This window comes from Nomascus leucogenys, unplaced genomic scaffold (assembly GCF_006542625.1).
Source record: "Nomascus leucogenys isolate Asia unplaced genomic scaffold, Asia_NLE_v1 000986F_63216_qpd_obj, whole genome shotgun sequence".
NCBI lineage: Eukaryota > Metazoa > Chordata > Mammalia > Primates > Hylobatidae > Nomascus > Nomascus leucogenys.
This window is the reverse complement of record NW_022096208.1, coordinates 18,570-39,435: the sequence shown is the minus strand read 5'-3', so window position 1 is coordinate 39,435 and position 20,866 is coordinate 18,570. Positions and strand designations below refer to the sequence as shown.

Here is a 20,866-nt window from a genome sequence, read left to right as displayed (position 1 = left end):
ACAAGATAAAAAGCAGACAATAGAACCTATTCTCAAGAAGTGCAAGATGCTCTAATCAGTAGATAAGATTTGAAAGAAGCTATTATAAGTATTCTCATGGGGGTAAAGGAAAACAGTCTCATGACAAGTGAACATATGTGTAACTGTGCACTCCCAGTACTTTGATCACAGGGCTGCGGGACTAAGGAAGGAAATTGAAATAAGTTTTCTTGTATTAGGCTGACTTGTCCCAGAGGCAGCAATAGGCACAGCCCAGACCCAGGAAAAGTCTTGGTAATAGTATGTAATGTGCGCTGGAGGCTCTCCCAACACTCCCCCAACACAGGGAAAAGAAAAACAAATTTCCTTTGTTTTATGGAATGAGTTTATAGATTCTTGTTCTCGGTAATTAGTGACTTCAAGTATTCTGTTTTATCTAAGAAGTACACTGAAAGTCATGAGAAGCCTGAGTAGGCTGAACTGCAGCTCACCATAGTGAGGGTTATAGGATAAGCCAATGCCCTGGGAAACCTAGATAATGGACATGTGGGTTGCTTGGCAACAGTCATGTGCAATCATGTCTTTTTCCTGCCTCTGTATTCCTGCTTTCACGCCACTGTAAGTTTGCTTCAAGCCAGCCCACCCCCTTTTGTGAAGTGTGTATAAAAGTCAGGTGCTGTCTTTGTTCCAAGCCCAGTCTTTTTCACGTGAGTCAGCTGGTCCTGAGTGCACTCAATAAAGATTCTACTGTTTCAACCCGAGATCTCTCTGGTCCTCCTGAATCCCGCAACAGGATAATTCCAGCATGCACCAGGTTCATGGGACAGTGCACGGCACTGAAGGAAAAGTGGGGCACGAGGGGGGTGCATGGCTGTGAGCACCTCTTGGGCTTGCTGGGAGATGTAGTCTTATAAAGACTCCCAGCCCCTTGATCACAGGATTGCAGCACCACAATCCCAACATACAACGGAATCAGGGACAGTGCACGTCACTAGAGGAAGTGGTATATCTGTGCATGACTCGCTGGGCTTGCTGGAAAATGTTATCTCATGAGCACTCCTTAGTGAACAGTGCGCGTCACTGGAGGAAAAGGCGGGGCTGTGCAGGCCTGGCTTTTCTTGCTGAGAGATGCGGTCTAATAAACACTCCCAGCCCTTTTGTCACAGGGCTGCAGGACTACATTCCCGTCATGCACGGGAGGAAGAGGCGGGGTTATTTGTTACTCGCTGGGCTTGCTGGGAGATGTATTCTCATAAACCCTGCCCTTTGCTCACAGTGCTATAAGACTACAATCCCAGCATGCTTGGGGCTCACGGACATTCCCTTCACTGGAGAATGAGGGGAAGGTTGTGCGCAACTTGCTGCGCTTCCTGGGAGATGTAGTTTCATAAAGACTCTCAGACCTTTTGTCACAGGGCTGCAGGACTACAATCCCAGTATGTATCAGGATCAAAAACAGTATCGGGATCAAAAACAGGATCAGGGACAGTGCGTGTGCCTGGACGAAGAGGCAAAGCTTTGTGCGCCTCCTTTGGCCTGCTGGGAGATGTAGTTTCATAAAGTCACCCAGACCTTTTATTACAGGGCTGCAGAACTACGATCCCAGTATGCACCAAGATCAAGGATACTGCCCGTTACTGGAGGATGAGGCGGGATTGTCCACGGCTCGCTGGGCTTGGTGGGATATGCATTATCATAAACACTCCCAACACTTTGGTCGCAGGGCTGCAGGACTACAATCCTAGCCAGCACCGGGCTCAAGGAAATTGCGCGTCCCTGGACGAAGAGGCAGGGTTATTTGCTACTCGCTGGGCTTGCTGGGAGATGTATTCTCATAAACCCTCCCAGCCCGTTCGTCACAGGGCTGAAGGACTGGACTTCCAGCTCCAGCATGCACTGGGCTCAGGGAGCGCGCACGTCACTGGAGGAAGAGGGAGGGCTGTGCGCTTCTCGCTATGCTTTTTTGGGAGATGTAGTCTCATTAACACTCCTAGCCCTTTGGTCATAGAGCGCAGGACTGCAATCCCAGCATGCACCCAGCTCAGGGACAGTGCGCCGGTCACTGCAGGAAGAGGCAGGGCTGTGTGCACCTCCTGGGAGTACTGGGAGATGTATTCTCATAAACACTCCCAGCCCTTTGCTCACAGGGATGCAGGACTACATTCCTAGTATGCACCCAGCTCAGTGACAGTGCGCTAGTCTAAGGAGAAAGAGGCAGGGCAGTGTGCACCTTGCTGGGCTTCCAGGGAGATGTAGTCTCATGGCCTCTCCCTGCCCTTTGGTCATAGTGCTATAAGACTACAATCCCAGCATGCTTGGGGCTCATGGACAGGCCGCGTCACTGGTGAATGAGGGGAAGGTTGTGCGCACCTCGCTGCGCTTGCTGGGAGATGTAGTTTCATAAAGACTCAGCCCTTTTGTCACAGAGCTGCAGGACTACAATCCCAGAATGCATCGGGATAAAAAAAGGTTGCGTCACTGGGAAAAGATGAGGGGCTGTGTGCCTCTCCCTACGTTTTCTGGGAGATGTAGTCTCCTGCCCTCTCCCTGCCCTTTGCTCATAGTGCTATAAGACTACAATCCCAGCATGCTTGGGGCTCACGGACGTTCCCCTTCACTGGAGAATGAGGGGAAGGTTGTGCGCACCTTGCTGCACTTCCTGGGAGATGTAGTTTCTTAAAGACTCTCAGACCTTTCGTCACAGGGCTGCAGGACTACAATCCCAGTATGTATCGGGATCAAAAACAGTATGCGTCACTGGGAAAAGCTGTGGGGCCTGTGTGTCTCGCTAGGTTTTCTGGCAGATGTAGTCTATAAACACTCTTGGCCCTTTGGTCATAGGGCTGCAGGACTACAATCCCAGCATGCAGTGAGTTCAGGGACAGTGTGTGTCACTGGAGGAACACGTGGATCTGTGCTTGCCTTGCTGGGCTTGCTGGGAGATGCAGTCCCATAACCACTGTAGTCCTTTGGCCACAGGGCTGCAGCACTACAATTTCAGCATACATCGGGCTCAGGGAGAGTGTGCAAGTCAATGGAGGAAGAGGCAGGTCTGTGCGTGCCTCGCTGGGCTTGCTGGGAGAGGTAGTCTCATAAACACTCCCAGCCCTTTCATCACATCACTGTAGGACTACAATTCCAGCCTGCACCAGGCACCACGACAGTCTGCCTCACTGGAGGAAGAGAAAGGGGTGTGAGCGCCTTGCTGTGCTTTCTGGGAGATGTAGTCTCATTAATTCTCCCAGCCCTTTGGTCACAGGGCTTCAGGACTACAATTCCAGCATACACCGTGCTCAGGGACAGCACGCGTCACTGGAGGAAGAGGTGGACCTGTGCTCTTCTCGCTATGCTTTTTTGGAGATGTATTCTCATAAACACTCCCAGCCCTTTGGTCACAGGGCTGCAGCACTACAATCCCAGCATGCATGGGGCTCAGGGAGCGTGCGCTAATCAGTGGAGGAAGAGGCGAGGCTCTACACGCCTCTCTGGGCTTGGTGGGAGATGCAGTCTCATAAACACTCATAGTCCTTTGGTCACAGTGCTGCAGCGCTACAATCCTAGCATGCACCAGGCTCAGGGAAAGTGCGCGTCACTGGAGAAAGAAGCAGGGTTGTGCGCGTCTCGCTGGGCTTGGTAAGAGATGTAGTCTAATAAACACTCCCAGACCTTTCATCACCGGGCTGCAGGACTACAATCCCAGCATGCACCCGGCTCAGGGACAGTGCGCACTACTAGAGGAAAAGACTAGGCTGTGGACGCCTCCTTCTGCTTCCTGGGACATGTAGTTTCATAAAGACTCCCAGAACTTTCGTCACAGGGCTGCAGGACTACCATCCCAGTATGCACTGGGGTCAGAGACAGTGCGCGTCAGGGGAAAAAGAGGCGGGGCTGTGTGCATCTTCTTAGGCTTACTGGGAGATACATGCTCATAAACACTCCCACCCCTTTGGTCGCAGAGCTTCAGGACTACAATCTTAGCATGCACCTGTCTCAGGGACAATGAGTGTCACTGGAGGAAGAGACGGGGTTGTGTGCGCCTCCCTAGGCTTGCTGGGAGATGTATTCTCATAAACACTCCCAGGCCTTTGGTCAAAGGGCTACAGGACTACAATCCCAGCATGCGCCAGTCTCTGGGATGAGGCATAGCCCTGGAAGAAGGGGCAAAGTGGTACACGCCCCACATAATACGCTGGGAGCTGTAGTCTGTTAACTGCTCTCAGCCTGTTTGTTGGTAGGCTTTAGAACTATAATCCCATTATGTACCAGGATCCAGGGTGCATAGCCCTGGAGGGAGGGACAGAGCAGTGTGGACTTCCCAGTGTCCAAAGCACTGCTGAGTTCTTATGCTATGCCGACTCTTTGACACGGACAGTGAGTACAGAGGTGGACCTGGAGGGCAGGTCTGGGCTGAGCGTTGAGGAGGGTATTACCCTACGAAGACACCTTACCTTTGCCCAAATCGGGAGGGTTGTCCTCAGCCGATTGGCTCTATGCTTCTCAGGTTCCTCTTTCAGCTGCAGCCAGGGTTCCTTCCAGAGCATTGTACCTTCTGGAGCCCAGGGCGCTGCCTTCTTTCCTAAACTGCTGTGGAAACTGTCCTGATGTCAGAGACACTGTCCGTTGTGCCGCAGCCCTCTTTTTTCTCTAGCCAGAGCGCATGCTCAATCGCTTTTTAGAGAAATCTTCCACCTGGCCTGCTTGTGAACAGCTTCGTAGCTCTGCAGGGGCTGACAAGGGCTGTGCCTTCCTGGAAACGTCACTCCCAATGGCGCCTTTTTCACGAATGTGAAAGTCGAGGCATCAGGAAGGTTAATTACTGGGTTGCAGAAAATCTGCTAAGAGCAAATAAGAAAACCCCATTTCCAAGGCGTGAGTCTTGTGAGCCATTTTCATCAACCCATTTAAGTGGACGAGCTCCAAAATGCAACCTGAAGCTGCTGACTATTTAGGCATTTTACACTTGAAATCAATAGTCTCATCTCAAGTCAGGCCTGGCTTGCCAGTGGCTCAGAGCCACAAATGGGACCTGTTACCTCAGGAACAGATAGTGTTCCAGCTTTGTGGAAGCGATTTTTAAGTTGTGGAGCACTTGGGGTCGTTTGAAACCCACTATCTTCTGAAGGGACTTTTACTTCTAGAGATCATGTGCATTTTGATTTTATCTGTCCTCAAGCTGAACCTTTGCTCATTTTAATAGTAAAAACACATTCTTGGGTGGAATGTCATTGCATGCTAATGAGACATGCAATATATGCACAAATATATACAGCTACTGCATGTGTGTACCCACAAGGCCGCTCAAAACATGCTTACTATAACACTTCTTTCCGTCTTCTTATGAATAATCATGTGAAACTCCCAGGAGGGTTTCTCCAGCAACAATTAATGCTATCTCACTCTTGTGAGCAGGCTGCCCTGGAATCTCTTTCTCAGATTGTACCGTCTATTCTGCACTTAATGTTGAACGTATTCTTTTCTTTTTTGTGTGCAATAAATTATGCTGTACTTCTTTTGCTGTGTGTCTCTTGTTTAAATTCTTTTAAACTAAGAAGAACCAAGGTATTACATCAGCCATCAACATTTCTGGTGCCATGACCCGGAGAGGGGTTTGTCCTCTTCATTAATTTCAGTTTCCCTTTACTTGCAGTGAATACTATGGCACTTCCAGACTACCTGGTTAACTATCGCTGCTTGTTCCAGCGCTGTTTCACTAAAGTTCTGGGGGAAACGTGTTTAAGTCACCTGTACTCTCTAGAGGGAGAATATATGTCCGCTCTCCTTTTGGCTGCTGCGTCTGTACTATCCATAAATACACTAACCGCATGGGTTGGTCTCAACATTTCATATTCGGGCTACTTTGCTGCTTAGTTTCACATCTTTCTGGCCACAGTTCAGACTCAGCTTATCGTTTGCTGTCCCTTCAGCAATACTCGATCGCCACCTAGTGGCTATTGTACTTTGTTTTCTGGTCAGGTTTTCTGTTTACAATTTTGTTTTGTTTAGTTTTGAGTGGAATATTAAGAGAACCCTGTCCCTTCAGGCTTTATGCATTTCCCAGCTCCTTGAAATTGTTCTTCAACAGGTTTTCTTTGCTGAACAAAAGACGCACAGTGAGGTAGGTGCCCGGCCGTGGGGTTTGAATCTGAGCATTGCAGGTGTTGTAATTGGGCATCATAAATGGCAAACCAGTAAACTAGGGAGAGGCTTTTCAGCCAGACATCTGCCCCCCAGCCAGAAGCGAGGGTCATCTTGGTAGGGCTGGAGATGTTCACCGCTGGTGAGAGCTAGGACGGTGTATGGCAAATGCCTATGACCTCCTAGAGCTTCAGTTAATGGGATCTCGAGGGGATGCGCTGGACACCTTGGTGGTTCTACTTGTCCCATTGTGATGCCCATGGCCTCCTGGACTTTAGTACATGTTCTGACGTTGCAAGATTCTCTCGGCACCATGGGAGCCGCTACCTCTACTGTCACTGAAACATCCCCAGGATGTATATTTAAAAATTGAAACAGCTTTTGGCTAGATGAACCAAAAAAAAAAAAAAAAGAAAAAACTTATCTTCTTTTGTAATACTATTTAGCTTGCATACAGATTAGCTAACAAAACATGGCTGGAGAATGAGACTGTGAATTTTAACTCCATCCTACAGGTAGATCTTTTCTGTGGAAATCAGCGAAAATGGTCTGAAGTATCCTATGTGCAAACCTTTCTGGCCTGACAACAAAACCCAGCTCTATGCAGCACCTGTGGGCTAAAGCCTAGTAAGCCAGAAAGCCCCTCAGAACCATTAGAAGATCATCTCTTATTAAGAGGAAGCGACCCGAGACCCCACAGCCCAACACGAGCTCCACACATGAGCCTTCAGGGGCCCACACCTCCTTTAGAATCCGCAGCATCCCCCACACTATCAGAGTCTTCTGTAGAATCTAAGCTTGTTTCACCTCCTCCTTATGCTCCTCTCTATCAGCCTTTGCCAGGTACAATAGAGACCAGCCCAGCTGTAGTTACTCGTGTGGAGCTTCACACCATGCAGGGCCAGAGACATTGCTCCCCTTACAGAAAGTCTCAAATGGAGAGAGGACCATCAGAGTGCTTGTTCTCTTCTCAATAAGTGATCAAATCCAATGCAAGCAACAGCTCTGATGGCTTTCAGAGAACTCCAGCGCATTTAATGAAGGCTTCCAGGCTCTAACTGTGACCACCATTCAACTTCTCCATCCATAAATGGACCCAATGACTGCTGACCACGTAGCTGCACAAAGCTTTTGCTTATTGGCAAACAATAGAAAAGACTTAAAACTTTGCTGCTTTCACCATTTTAATGCAGAATTCCTTTGCAGCACAAATGTCACCATAAGGTGGAGCCTCGGGAATCCAGTAGAAACTATCTCAGAAAACCTCAGTGGGTCCCCGACAAGCAGCAGAGGCCTCGATAGACTTCAACAACGTCGGGACTCCATGGCCACTGCAGTCCGACAAAACCAAAGAGCCTGGGATCTTCTCCCAGCCGGGCAAAGAGGAACATGTTTATATCTAAAATAAGAATGCTGTTTTTGAGATCATTCAGTCTGGTTTAGTCCAAGAAAAGATTAATAATATCATCACCCAGGCAGACAAAGCTGAATCCCTAGGAAATTCCATGGGAACATGAAAGCAACGTCCATTGCCTGCCTGGCTCTCTTTAATAGTACCAATCATTATCATACTTTCAGCTTTTGCTTTTCTTCCAATTTTGTTTGAAATGTTAACTGATTTCCTGCTCTCTTGCTTGCGGCAACTCCATGTTTGCGTGATGGTTTTGCGAGGCTTTCAACCTTTGGCTGCCAATATCTTGCCCTCTGGTCCCATGAACAACATGGTTTACACCCTGTTAGATCACACAGGGGAAACTTTAACGCGCAGGCTAGGCAGAATAACACCCACTCAGCAGGAAACAGCTCCAGAAAAAAATGGCCTAACCCCTCAACCTCAAATATGATTATGGCCCTAAAATCTCTTAGGGTGAAATTGAGGCAGAATAGATAGTCCAGAAAATGACCATGATCTCGGGATACAGAAACCGTGCTGACTGTACAGCCAACACAATAAGCCTTAGCATTCGCATTGCAATTGGGCTTATTCAAGCAAAGCAATCCTTATTAAGGACTTTCTGTTCTAGAAAGCATGGGCATTTTGATTTTACCTGTCCTCAAACTTAAGTTTTGCTTATTTTAATAGCAAAAAATACACCCCCCAGCCGGGCACGGTGGCTCACACCTGTACCCTCAGCACTTTGGCAGGCTGAGGAGGATGGATCACTTCAAACCAGAAGCTCGAGACTAGACCGGCCAACATAGTGAAACCTCGTCTCAACTAAAAATACAAAAATTAGCAGGGTATGGTGGTGCATGCCTGTAATCCCAGCTACTCAGGAGGCCGAGGCATGAGCATGGTTTGAACTCAGGAGGCGGAGGTTGCAGTGAGCAGAGATCACACCACTGCACTCCAGCCTGGGCAACACGGCGAGACTCTGTCTCAAACAAACAAACAGAAATACACTCCTGGGTGGAGATCTAAGATGCTAACAAGACATGCAACACATGAACAAGCATGTACAGCTACTGCGCATGTGTACCCAGAAGACCACTCAGGACATGCTTACTAGCAGCTCCTCTTCCCCTCTCCTTATTAATAAGAATGTAAAACTCCCATAAGGGGGTTTCTTCAGCGACAATCCACACTGTCTCACTCTTATGAGCAGCCCGCCCTGGAGTATATCTCTCACCGTGTACTGTATTCTGCACTTAACTTTCAAATATTTTTTTTCCATTAAATTATGCTGCATTTTTTTTCTTTGTGTTTCTTGTTTAAATTCTTAAAAACTAAGAAGACAAGAACAGAGATATCACATCAGCTGTCAACACGGCAATAAGCCAGCCTCCTTCCTGTGGGCATAGCCCATGCAGAAAGGGAGAGTCGCATCACCTAGGTGCTGGATCCAAAGATATGTCACAATTTATCCCATGCACAAAGTTAAGGTCATTGAGGAGAGTCGTATTAAATAGTTTCTCAGCCCAGGAATATGTCACAATGGCTCCTGTGAGCAGAGATCAGGCAGAATAATCACATAACCGGTGTGCTGGACACAGCGATAAGCCACGCTTTCATCTGTGAGCATGACACCGGCAGGGAAGTAGAGCCACAGCATTTAGGTGCTTGCTGCAGAGGTACTTAACAATCTCTCTTATGGGCAAAGCTCAGGTAAGAGAGAAGAGTCAAATCTCCAAGGTGATTCACGTAGAAATTTGTCACAAGAAACTTTTTAGGCAGGGCCCATGCTGGATCTTGTTATATTCTAGATATTAGTTCCAGGGATAAGTCAGAATACCCAAAATACACAGGGCTCAGTCAAAAAAGGAGAGTCACATCACCCAGGTGCTTCGTCTAGACATATGTCACATCTCTTTTATGGGGACAGCTCAGGTAAAAAAGGAAGGTCACATCAAATAGTTGATAGGCCCAGAGATATGTCACATCGCCTCCTGCTTAAAGTGTCCAGGCCAAAGACGCACATCACCTTGGTGCTAGGCCCATGTTCATATATAAACATTCAACCGGAGTTGAAATGGTGGCTCATTTCTAAACTCAGCTCATAGGCAAGGGAAGACTCTCCTATCCTAACCTAGTTAATTGTAGTGATGTTGACTCTGACACCTGGGCTTAATGCTACAAGTACGATCATGGGTCCCTACCATTAGGAAGGTCTCAAAGTTGATTACAACTCTCATTCATACTGTATAGGGCCATTGGGTAGTACACAGAGCGTGCTAACTGGGCCGAGCACACAGGTGAGATTGTGACACTCATATGCACACCCAGCCAACAGTAACTATTGTCATCCTCTCACAGGAACACAGGTCAGTCTGCAGAGGAATGGAGGCTCTCATGCACAAATCCAGTCTGGTGTTGAGATGATTATTCTTGGGCTTTGACCCAACATACAGGAGGTGTTGAATGTCATGCCTACAACTGAGACAGCTGTGGCATTGTTAATCTAATTCCTGGACCATTCTGCAGCTTTCATTGTGAAATTTGCCAGTGCCTAGCACCTGAGTGGCTTGACGGTCTTGCATGGACCCAGCCCACAGATGGGATATTAACATATTGCTGGATCCAGCGCATTGAGGGTGTAACTCTATTCTCCTTCACTGGCACTGCCCACAGTGAGCATTTTGACATATCGCTGGACCTTGCACCCAGGTGATGTGAGTCTCCTCTTCTGCCTTGGTGCTGCCCACAGGAAGCGTTGTGATATATAGCTTGGCCTCTCACCCAGGTTCTGTGACTCTCCGGCTTGTGCGCTGCCCATATTGGACACTGTGGTATGTTGCTGGGTCCACTACTCAGGCCATGTAACTCCCCTGCCTGGGCCCTGTCTTACAGGGGCATTGTGAGATATCTCTGTGCTCATCAGCCGGTAATGTGATTCTCTTCTCCTGCCTGGTCCCTTTACACAGAAGGGATTGTGACATGTTGCTGGGCTTAGCACCAAGTTGATGTTGATGTGAATCTTCTCTCTGGATCGAGCTCACAGAAGGCATCGTAAAATACCTCTGGGTCCATCACCTATTTGAAGTGACTCTCCTCTCTTACCTGAGCATTGCCCATAAGAGAGATTGTGACACATCTCTGGGTCTAGCACAGGGATGATGTGACTCTTCTCCCTGCCTGGGTCATGCCCACAGAAGGAAGTGGGACTTATAACTGGGCACAGCACACGGGTGATGTGATTCTTCTGCCTGGTCCTTACCTACAGGAGTCATCGTCAAATACCTCTGGGCCCACCATCTAGACTATGTGACTCTCTACTTCTTCCTAGGGACTGCTCACATAAGGATTGTGACATATTACTTTGCCCAGTACCTACATCATGTGACTTTTCTCTCATGTCTGGGCTCCATCTTGGAGACGAATGTGACACATAGCTAGGTCTAGCTCCTAGGTTATGTAACTTCTCCTTTTTCAAAGTCCTACCAACCAGGGGCATTGAACCATCTCTCTGGGCGCTTCACTTAGGTAATGTTACCCTGTTGCCTGGAGCCTCCCCTCAGGGGATATTGTGACATATTGCTGGACCCAGTACCTATGTGATATTACTCTCCTTTCTTTCCTGGGCCTTGTATACATTGTGTATTACAATATATGGCTGGGTTCAATGACTAGGTGATGCAACTCTTATGCATAGGCCCTACTCACAGGGACATTATGACATTTATTTACCTCTGACTCTCCTCTTTTTCCTTAGCCCTGCCAAAAAGAGAGGTGGTGACATATAACTGGACCTAGCAACCAGCTAATGTGAGCCTCTTCTTTTGCCTGCACCCAGCATATTTTGGGTATTTTGATGTATCCTTTATCTCAACACCTGCAGGATGAAAGTCTTCTGCCTGAGCCCAGCCATCTGTCAAAATTGTCATTCTCCCACACGAACATGGACCATAATTGATGTTCTGAAACTCACACCCAGAGGCAGTCAAAAGTTGGAAAATTCGCTCTTATATGTGGATATTGTCCGCAAGTGAGTCTGTGACTCCCTGACCAAGATCCAAAACACTTGTGAGGCTGTGACTACATTAAGATAACTCAGTTTTCAAAAGGGATTAAGGCTTTCATGGAAAAAACCCATTCCTCCATTGAGATTGTGACTTATGCATTTAGATGCAACATACCGGAAGTGTTGACTCTCATACCTAGAACCGGCACTTATGTGGGATTGTTAATCTCATCCATGGACCTTCCTGCAGGTGTGATTCTGAAGTACACCTCTAGCCAGCACCTTAGTGATTTGACTTTTTGCCTGGGTGTAGCCCACAGATGAGATTGTGATATATCCCTGAATCTGTCATCTAATTAATAGTTAATATCCTTCTATTCTCCTGTCTTGTCACTGCCCATAATGGATATCATGACCTAACACTGGTCCTGGCAATTTGTTATGTGACTCTCTCCTGTGCTTTGCCCGCACGAGCCATTCTGACATATTGCTGGGTCCAACACCCAGGTGATGTAACTCTTGTCTAGGCTTTGCCTACAGGGGGCATTGTGACATATCTGTGCACTAATCACCCAGGTGATGGGACTCTCTTGTCCTGCCTGGTGGCTGTTCACAGCTGGGATTCTTACAAATCGCTGGGGACAGACTCTAAGTTATGTGACTTTTACTGAGCGCTACCCACAGGAGGCATTGCAAAATATCTATGGGCCTCTCACCTAAATGATGTGACTCTTTGCCTGGGCTCATTTCTCAGGTGTATTGTGACATGTGGCTGACTTCAGCATCGAGGTGATGTGAGTTTCTTCTACTGCTGGGGCTCTGACCAAAGAGAGATTACAATGTATCACCGGACCCAGCACCTGGGGGACTTGACTCTCCCCTCTTGGCTGGGCCCTGCATATATTGTGTATTGTGACATATCACTGGGTCCAACACCTAGGTAATGTGACTCACCTGCATGGGCCATTTCCACATGGGCATTATGACATATCTTTTTGTTCACCGCTTAGGTGATGCGACTTTCCTCTTTGCCTTGGGCCCTGCATAATTTAGCTATCGTGATGTATCACTGGGCCAATCGCCTAGACAATAGGAAGCTTCTGCCAAGGCCATGACTACTGGGGGCCTTGTGACATAGCTCCGCATTTATCAACTAGAAAATGTGATCCCCCCCATTTCTGCCTGAGCTCTGCTCACAAGAAAAATGTAGCATATTTCTGGGCCCAGCAAACAGGTGATGTGTTTCTCCTGCCAGCGCTTAGTTCACAGGGAAAATTGTGACATCGCTGGGCCCAGAACTCAGGTGAGGTGACTCTGTCGCATGTGTCGTGTTTTCAAGAGGGAGCAAGAACATATCCCTGGCAGAACACCTAGGGATGTGACTCTCTTGCCTTGTCCCTGTCCTCAGGGGAGACTGTGACATATCCCTGACACAAACCCAGGTGATGAGACCCTCCTGCTTGCTGACTACCCAAGTGTGAGATTGTCACATGACATTCATACCTTAAACCAACCAATAGGAGAGATACTTTGTCTCATAGCCAGGCATAACAAAACGTGCAAAATTATGAGTCTTCTTTTACTATGAAGGTCAGAGGAAATAAGCACTCTTGCATACCATGTAAAGCACTCAGTTGGTACAGTGTCATCACAGGGCCCAGAACACAGGTGAGATTGTGTTCTCTGTATGCACACCCACCAATCATCAGAATTGTCATTCTTACACAGGAACAGAGTTGATTAGGGAGGTCTAAATCTCATACCTGAATGCAGTCCACAGTTGGAATTGTAACTATCATATGTGAACATCCAGTCACAGTTGGGATAGTGACTTATTTCTGAACCCAGGTAACAGCCAAATAAAGATCCTCTTGTCTGGATCCAGCCAGCTGGAGAGATGCTGACTCTCATACCTGGGCTTATGGCCACAGGTAATATCATAGGTTCATGTCAGCATGAAGACCTCAGAGTGGATGATGTTTAATGCACACTGTACAAGGCCCACAGGAGGTACATAGTGTCCTAACAGGGCCCAGCAAACAGGTGAAATTGTAACACTCATGCACACTCTGGTAACAATAAGAGCTATCATCCTCAAAAATGAGCACAACCGGCCGGACGCGGTGGCTCACACCTGTAATCACAGCACTTTGGGAGGCCGAGGCAGGCAGATCACGAGGTCAGGAGATCAAGACCATCCTGGCCAACATGGCAAAACCCCGTCTCTCTACTATTTATTTATTATTATTATTTTGAGACAGAGTCTTGCTCTGTCACCCAGACTGGAGTGCAGTGGAACCATCTAGGCTTACTGCAACCTCTGCCTCCCAGTTTCAAACAATTTTTTTGTCTCAGCTTCCTGAGTAGCTGGGACTACAGGCTCATGCCACCATGCCCAGCTAATTTTTATATTTTTGGCAGAGACGGGGTTTCACCATATTGATTAGACTGGTGTCAAACTCCTGATCTCGAGTGATCCACCCACTTCGACCTCCCAAAGTTCTGGGATTACTGGCATGGGACACTGCCCCTGGCCACTCCATCTCTACTAAAAATGCAAAAATTAGCTGGGCATGGTGGCATGTACCTGTAATCCCAGCTACTCAGGAAACTGAGGCAGGAAAGTCGCTTGAACCCAGGAGGCAGAGGTTGCAGAGAGCCGAGATTGTCCCACTGCACTCCAGCCTGGTGATAGAGTGAGACTCTGTCTCAAGGGAGGAAAAAAAAAAAGAAAGCAAAGAAGAAAGAAAGAAAGAAAGAAAGAAAGAAAGAAAGAAAGAAAGAAAGAAAAGAAAGAAACAGAGAAAGAAAGATAGAAAGAAAGAAAGAAAGAGAAAGAAAGAATAGAAAGAGAGAAAGATAGAAAGCAGAAAGAAAGAAAGAAAAAGAAAGAAAGAAAGAAGAAAGAAGAAAGAAAGAAAGAAAGAAAGAAAGAAAGAAAGAAAGAAAGAAAGAAAATTGACTCTCATATATTGATCTTGTCCACAGGTAGGTGGGTGACTCTCAAACCAAAATTCATTACATCTGCGAGACTGTAACTCTCCTAATGGGACACGGTCAGCCAGAGAAGATTCATTTATGAATCCAGTTCACTGTTGAGATTGGGACTGGTGTACTTAGGCCCAACATACAAATTCTCATACATGGAATCTGGACATGTGTGGAGTTGTTCATCTCATCCCTGTCACTTTCTACAGGTGGGATTGTGACATACATCTCTGCCCAGCTCCCGAGTATTTTAGCTCTGTTTCCTGTGTCCAGCTCACAGATGGGATTCTGGTATATCACTGAAGCCAGCACCCAGGTGATGTGACTCTGCTGCCTGGGTCCTAACTTAAGGAGTGGATTGCAACATACCCATGCCTGAGCATTCAGGTAATGTGACTCTGTTGCCTGGTTCCTGTTCTCAGGGAGATGACATATCCCTGGCCCAGCGTCCAACTGATTTTACTCTCCTGCTCTCTTCCTATATGCAGGTGTAATTGTGACATGTATCTTGGAGCACAACTCACAGGTGCAATGATGACTTTCATATGTCAAACCAGCCAATAGGAGAGATCCTGCTTCTCCTACCTACACTTAGGGAAATGAAAAAAAACCCTTGGTCTCCTCGTTCAGATCATCCACTCTCTCACATATTACATAAAGCCCTCAGGTGGGACAGAGTCTCATCACAGGGCCCAGCACACAGGTGAAATTTGTTTCTCGTATGCACCCCCTGCACCCCCCTGACCATTTTGATTTTCACCCTCACATATAAACAGAACCCACTGGTGAGGTCCTGACTTTCACACATGAATGCAGTTTATGGTTGGAATTGCGACTCTCATATGTAAACATCTGGCCACAGTTGGAATGGGTACTTCGTTATAAACCCAGCATGGAGAAAGGTGATGATTCTCTTATCTGGACCCCGCCAACTGTAAAGATGTTGACTCATATATAGGCTTAGGGCCACAGGTATGATGATGGGTCCATACCAGCATGAAAATCTCAGAAAGAATTGAGACTGTCATGCATACCATATAACACCCTCAGGTGCAACACAGAAAGTCCTAATATGGCTCAGCACACAGTAATAAAATGACATTGGGATGCACACCCAGCCAACATTTCAGTCCTCTAGACTACACAATTTAATACTCTTCAACTTATGCCTAACACTCAAATCATTATCACTCATTACACTATTATATATATTGTTACTCTTATTTCTAACAATTTATCTATACTCACCCTCTCTGTAGACATATTCAGTTATCTTTCTATATATTTATTTATAAAAACTTGGAGCTAATGCCATGGGATTTATTTTTAATAATACATTCTTTTCAATCAAATAATTATTATTAAAAGACATAATATACATACAAATTGTAATGGTGTTACTTATTTTGTTACTATGGATCTCACAAAATTTCTTGTCTGTGAAGGGCATGCATTATATGGATGAGTGTTGTTTTCTGCTACAAGTGTCAGAAAAGTGTAAGATGGATTGAAACAGGAATTTTGTTCTCATGAACCCATCTGGAGGTATCACCTGTTAACTCACATAAATGGCTCAATAAGGTCAGGAATGGCTTCTCTGTCATTTCCATCCTGGGCAATGGAAAGATGGCTCAACCCAGCCATCACATCCAGGTCCAAGACTGAGGAGGAGCCAAGAAGAGCATCAGTGATATTCACACAGGATCATTTTATCAGAAAAGCTTCCGCTTTCCCATAAGCCTCTCTGCAGTTTCCAATATGTGTTTCTTAGCAGAGAATAATGCCCCAGGAACATCCCTGCCAGAGAGAAATGTCAGCTAGAGGAGTGGCTACTTAGATTTTTCACATTCTCTTTCCTGGTGCTATGTACCATCAGAGCACCTGATAAAACAACTTCATGCCTCATCAACTGCCTAAGATACAACTTTATTAAAACATTTTTTTATAAATATTTCCATTATTATCATAAAATATGAACTGTCAGAATCTCTGTTGCAGGCAGAATTCTGGATGACCACAGTATTAGCCTGTTGTCACACTGTTATAAAGAAATATCTGAGACTGGATAATTTATAAAGAAAAGAGGTTTAATTGACTCACTGTTCTGAATGGCTGGGGAGGCTCAGGAAACTTACAATCATGGCAGGAGGGGAAGCAAACGCGTCCTTCTTCACAAGGCGGCAGGAGAGAGAAGTGCCAAGAGTGAGAGGGAAGAGTCCCTTATAAAACCATTAGATCTTGTGAGAACCCACTCACTATCCCAAGAACAGCATGGGGGAAACTGGGAAACTGCCCCCATGATTCAGTTACCTCCACCTGGTGTCTCCCTTGACATGGGGAGTATGGGGACTACAGGGATTACAATTCAAGATGAAATTTTGGGTGGTGACAGCAAAACCGTATGAACCACCACCTATGATCCATCCCATAACGCATACTCCAGATATCTTCCCCTCTTTTGAGTGTTGGAGGAACCCATGAACTTAGTTTTTCATACCTTGATTAGGTTACAAATCTGTGAACCCGTAAATACAATGGAAGGTAACACCACCCTTGGGTGTGGCACAACCCATAGACTTGATAAGCTTCCACTGTGGGGGGGAGGGGGGAGGGGGAGAACCTCATTGGTGCTTCTTGCCCTGCCTCCCACCTCAGGATGATGCAGAGATCCTTTGAGCTGACACCTGGGCATGTCATCCCCTTACCCCCAGGACAGCACTCAGCCCTGACCAGCTACTTTGTAGGGTGGGATGGGGACAGCTCATTCTCATTAGGTTAAAAATCTCGTGAAGCAATGAGTGCAATGGAAGCTAGCCAGGTGGCTCTAATGCAATCATCACAGCAAATTATAAGACTCTAAACTTTGTTGAGACCACAGAGCAAGACTAGCTGCAGGAAGATTCCCACTGCGGGTGTGTAGACCTCGGAAGCCCAGGACCCCACAGGGTGAATGAGCATCCTGACCTCTGACCCGCAGACCTGTGAGCAGGTAAGTCTAGGGCTGGATTGAAAGGGGCTAAGCGTGAGGATGCATCTTCTGCACGGATCTCAAGTCACAGGCTCTCTGAATCCTGTCCACAAACCCACCGCCCTCGCTCCCTGATGCCAGAGCCGCCTGCAGCTGGTCAGGCTCAGCCCAAGGACAGGGGAGAGGCCGCGGCCCTGCACCACAGCAGACATCAAGCAGAACACTCACAAAGCCACCACCTGGGAGGCCCCCAGAAAGCCCCTGGCCACCAAAGCTGCCGGCAAGAGGGCGCCGCCTACAGGAGGGATCAAGAAGCCCCACGGCTACAGGCCTGGTACCCTGACGCTCTGCAAAATCAGAAAGTACCAGAAGTCCACTCAGCTGCTTCTGCGCAAGCTGCACGTCCAGTACCTGGTGCGCGAGATCGCCCAGGCCATCAGCCCGGACCTGCGCTTCCAGAGCGCAGCCACTAGCGCCCTGCAGGAGCCCAGCGAGGCCTACCTGGTGCGCCTCTTTGAAGACACCAACCTGTGTGCCATCCATGCCAGGCACGTGACATTTACGCCCAGAGACATGCAGCTGGCCTGCCGCCTCCGTGGAGCGGGTACTTAAGAGCTCACTCTCCTGGGATACCTTGCACTCTAGAGGGCTTCACTTCTGTTTTGTTTTTTGTTTTTGTTTTCTCTTCTTTCAGTTACTGGTAGTTCTGATGTTAGAAGTTTTATTCCGTTCTGGTTTCTTTTCCCCCATGGGGTCCAAAAGTAGCTAAGAATATGATTGGGAGTGGAAACATAAGCAGAAATCACAGGTAGTGACTGTGTTTCTATTTGCTTTTATTCGTAAACTTTTATTCTGCATTGAGGGTCTAATGCATTAGTGTTGAGTGGAAATGTCTCAGTGAGCAAGTTTCAGCACTTCAACTCTACATCAATTGTCAATACATTTGCTCTTTTGTTTGGAGAATGCCTCATTAGACTATTTACAAGCAAATACATTTCTTCTTGATGGAAACTCGATGATATTTTTCGCTCTTGATCAAACAGTAGATGAGACCCACACTTTGAAATTTTCTATATGCAGCCACATGGTTTCAATGCTTCCTGTCTCCTGGGCTGTTCCTGCTAGTTTGCTATGAAAATACATCCAACTCTACTTTCTAAAAAGTGAACAGACTCTCTATCCACAAGTCACTTCACATTACAGGAGGCAGAACAGCCAGTGTGGGTCTGTTTGTGGGTAGGAGAGAGAGAGACACTTATTAGAAGTTTCTAATGCAGTCCGTCACTGGCAGGTCAGCATTCTAGAACATCGTCATGGTTATGGCCATGACTGGAATAACCAGGGCCTTATTCAGGGAGGTGGTAGCAGCAGCCCTCGGTGTGTGTGAGATGGGGAATCAGATGCCCCGCTGCAGCCCAAGCATTGGAAGGAGGCTGTTCACAGATGAAAATCCAAGGGCCACTTCAACATCTAGTACAAAATAATTGTCTTCTTCTGGGCCCCAGTCTAGATAGAAAGGCCTGTTCTTAAAGGACAAAGGACTGAATCCACTGTTTCTATGACAGGACTGCCTGTGCCCTGCACCTTCTGTGTTTTAGTCTAGGCTGAATTGACCTACAATTTTAACGTCTTTCTCCAACTGTTTCATTGATCTCGTCTAGATGAAGGCAGCAGCTTCTTTCATAATTACTTTGACTAAATATTTGTGCTTCTGGGGGCATATAGACACATTTTTCTGTTTCTTTCTACCTGAAAGAAAAAAAGTCGCGTGGGTCCAAAGCGTCCTGGGGACAGGACGCTACTTTCAGAGAGAAAACCTCTTCCAAGAGACATGTGTTTTCATACTGAAGCCTGGAGCTGCAATGTCTTAGCTTTTCTGCTTGCTGCTTGATTTCAATAGGTGAAGCCTCCAGAAACTATTTCCTTATGGTAGTCTATCCAGAAGGCTGTGTCCTGAGCAGGAGACTGGAATTGATTTGAATGAATGAAATTTGAATGAATGAAAATTGAATTTTCATTTGTCATCCACTGAACTATTTTCTGACTTTTGCAAGAATGAAATTAAAATTACACACCAAGTTGTTGTCTAAAATGACTTTATTCACATTGCTACCAAGATTGTTTTATGTCAGGGGGGCCCTTTGATAATATTAAAATGGTAAAGTATTCTAGAAGCTGCATGGAAAACTTCAGAGAGAAAACAGACCCTAGAAACACTGTCTAGTCTCTGCACTCATTTCCATGTCTTCAGCTCTGAAGAATCGGTTTTACTGTAAACTATTTTTATAGCTAAGGTAATATACTGATCTCTCTCTCGTCCTTCTGAGAAAGAAAAATACATCTGACATGTAATTTTATAGTACGTAAGATTCTCACATATTTTAATTTTATATAATGGTGTTAAAATGCAAAAATTAAAGAGAAAATTCCTATGATTATAAGATTTAAGCATTAAAATTTTCATTAAAATAAAACACTTTTTCTAATTACACTGACATATAATTCATCAAATTCATTCTTACTCTGAATGTAAGAAAAATGGGAACAAATGTATAGTAAAAAATCAAATGAACTTCCTGTGTTCATGGTGGCATGGATGGAGCTTAGTCATCATCGCTCTGCCCTAACGACAAGTATAAAATTTAAAAAGTGCAAAATTGGCCAGGCATGGTGGTTCATGCCAGTAATCCCAACACTTTGGGAGGCCGAGGCAGGCGGATCACCTGAGGTCGGGAGTTCAAGACCAGCCTGGCCAACATGGAGAAACCCGTCTCTACTAAAAAAAAAAAAAAAAAAAAATTAGCTGGGCATGGTGGTGCAGGCCTATAATCCCAGCTACTCGGGAGGCTGAGGTAGGAGAATCGCTTGAACCTAGGAGGTGGAGGTTGCGGTGAGCCAAGATCGCACCATTGCACACCAGCCTGGGCAACAAGAGTGAAACTCTGTGTCAAAAAAAAGTGAAAAATCAACATCTCTTTTGACATTTCTCTGAGTAGTGAGGTCATAGGGCAAACTGCGGAGAAAATAAAAAGATCTGTGCTTTCCTCACTTCAAAGTATGCTATAAAATTATAGTAACCCAAGCAGAATAACACTGGCTTACAAACAGACACTTAGACCACTGGAAAAGAGTAGAGAAGTCAATCCACACATGTACAGCCAACTGAGTTTACACAAAGGTGACAACAACAACAATGAAGAAATGACTGTCCTTTCAATCAATGGTGACAGGAAAACTAGATATCCACATGCAAAATAATCAAATTACACCCTTTTCTCTCAGCATATACAAAAATACACTAAAATCTCTTTCAAACTTTAGAGCAGGACCCTCAACTATGACCCTACTACAAGAAACGTAGGGAAAAACATCCCCAACGCTGGTTAGGCCAGTGATC

At 46.3% G+C, this 20,866-nt stretch overlaps 1 pseudogene; it reads left to right on the top strand.

Moving 5' to 3' along the window:
* The first annotated feature begins 17,451 nt into the window (after positions 1–17,451).
* Positions 17,452–18,173, top strand: LOC115833848 (annotated as a pseudogene).
* The last annotated feature ends 2,693 nt before the right edge of the window (positions 18,174–20,866 follow it).